A 2,678-nucleotide genomic window follows, 5' to 3' on the forward strand; every position below is an offset into this window, starting at 1 on the left:
CTGCCCTGGCTCCTGCGTGACCATGTTTGGAGGTTGGCTTCTGTTCTGTGTGTCCCTGACTCTCCTGCCCCCAAGGCCTTGGGGATGCAGCTTAAAAAGGAAAGATGCTGGCAAACTGACCATTCCATCCAACAAAAACTCTCTCTTCTGAAACGATTGCTGGCAGCTGGGGGAACCTGAAGAAACTACATGCTGGATATGTTGGATGTCTGGGATATGGACTCCACTGCATAATTCCCAGCACTTAAATCTTCCAGTGCTAAAGCTGCCCATTTGGCCACCATCACAAAGTGTGACTGGCTTCAATGGACCATTGGGAATCTCCTGTGCTTTTGAGCCAGAGTCTATTCTGGTATCCAAGGGTTTTTCAGGCAGCTATCCTCTTCCCTGCTACTAGGATTCAACTGCCTTGCCCACTCAGGTTTGCCATAATCTGAGATCCTAGACCACTTTGTAACATCTAAGAGAGAGTGGGGTCCATCTCTTTCATATGGCTCAGTGGGGTACAGCAAGCAACCTGCATCTGTGTGAGTGGTAGGGAGCCATGTAGTTTCACTATGGGCTGTGTGGGTTTCTGATGCCATTGTGGGTCCACAAAGGAAATCGTAGTGTTTAGATACAGAAGATCAAAGAGGATTAGATTGGTAGGTGCTGTAGTACTACAGTGATGAGCTTTATGAGTACCTAGATAAGTAGATGTTCTCTGAGTGCATATACATATGGGAGTGCGTGCACTTGTAAAAAGTTGGTTTCAGGGCTGCGTCTCTAGGTAGATGTCTGTGTGTAGGGGTTTGAGTAGGAATGCATGAATGTCTGTATGTGTTGCGTGCATGCCTCCCTGTGGGTGTTTGTAGTTGTGAGTACTGTGTGTTTTGTCCTGTGTTGTGGCTCAGATGTGAGTGTAGATCCCTGTGTGAGCATTGTGAGCAGAGACTGAGCTGTGTCAGGACTGTGGCTCCAATGGGCTCTAACTTTTCCCAATTTCCCATGTGTAGCAGAGAGCAGCTTCAGTGCTGTCTGGACGAAGAGTTAGCTAGAACACAGACTGAAGACACATGCTAGGGCACTAGCCTGAATCATAGAATTAGGTCATCTAGTCCAACCCCCTGCTCAAAGCAGGACCAATCCCCAATTTTTGCCCCAGAACCCTAAATGGCCCCCTCAAGGATTGAATTCACAACCCTGGCTTTAGCAGGCCAATGCTCAAACCACTGAGCTATCCCTCCCCCGCAGAGCTATCCCTCCCCTTTAAACTTGATCCCTTTAAATTAGGACCACCTTCAAGTACCTTGTAATGCCACTGATGCATTTGCCTTCTTCCTGACTGCCTAGGCAGGGAGGACAGATGACACACAACAAGTTGCTATGTTCAGTCATTTGCTTCTATCCCCTTCCTGGAGGGAGCTGGCAGTGATGGGAAAACATCACAGCAGTGCAAGGGGAGCAGAGGTTTTAGGAACATGAGCATCAGCAGAAGAAGGATCCAGCTAACAGAGACCTTTGGCTGCATCCACACCCACTTTGTGCTGACAGCAGCATCACTGCTTATAGCTCTGCCTGGAGCCTGAGTTCAAACCCATCAGAGGGCTGGAGCTAGATAAATGTTACCATTGTGATTAATCAACTTCGCTGCTGAGTGCTGGCTCAGACTTGGTATGGACTGTATAGTCCTGAAATCCTTGGCTGTGGTGCAGGGCAAGGGCATGGTAAGAAAATCTTCTCAGTTCAATGACTTTTCGGCAGTGCGTGTTCTCTCGCACCTACCCTGGTCTCTTGTGGCTGGTTAATTTCCTCCACTTGGTCATAAGCCCTTGTTGGCAGCCAGCAGTGATTGAAAGGTGCTCTGCTGCTGCTCATTCTTGCAGGATTTAGGAGAGCCTGGCTCATCCTCGGGAGTTGCCAGAGCTGGAAGATGTGGATCTTGTCCTCTCTGTCTCTCTTCCTGTTCCCCTGTCTCTCTCCTTTCTATTCTTCCCATCTTCAAGTTCACTGGGAAAATAGATTATAAACAGTGCCTAGAAATCTCTCCACCTCCCTTGTTCTCCATCTAAGCTCACCATTAAACATAGGATACGACATAAGGACTGCCCCGCTGCTCCATCCAATCCCTGGAGTCACAGCTGTTGCTGCAGTGCAGTCTTGGTCCCAGTGTTGTTCTCTGTGGGTGATCACAACTCTCACCTTATGCATCTTCCGATGTTCAGATAGTCACACTGTGCAATAACAATCATATTAAACCCTGTCTAACTTCTGACTGCTTCTGTGACTGATGGTGCCTGGAACACATGGCTGCGGACAGTGTGACTACTGGACTGAGATTATGTGTATATACACCTGACTGCAATGCTCCTCTCGGCACTTTTTGCAAAATGCAGCTTTCAGGATTTTGAGCTCATGACAAGTCCTCTTGTGCTGACCTTAAACCACAGAACCAGCTGTCTGATTCTGTGGCTGGGACTTCTCTGGCCCTAGAGTACAAGGGGTTAATCCTCACTCACCATCCATTTCTCCTCGCGCTGGGGGAAGGGCACAGTGTACTTGGATTGCTTAGGAGACGGGGTAGGATGGCTTTGGGGAAATGGGGCTCTGCATCCAGAGGCCAAAGGTCAGGGCTGAGCCCCCTGAGCTGGCCACTGTCTGTTATGTCAGAATGTTTCACTTTCCTGTTAACATTGACC

Source organism: Eretmochelys imbricata, chromosome 18 (assembly GCF_965152235.1).
Source record: "Eretmochelys imbricata isolate rEreImb1 chromosome 18, rEreImb1.hap1, whole genome shotgun sequence".
Classification (NCBI taxonomy): domain Eukaryota; kingdom Metazoa; phylum Chordata; order Testudines; family Cheloniidae; genus Eretmochelys; species Eretmochelys imbricata.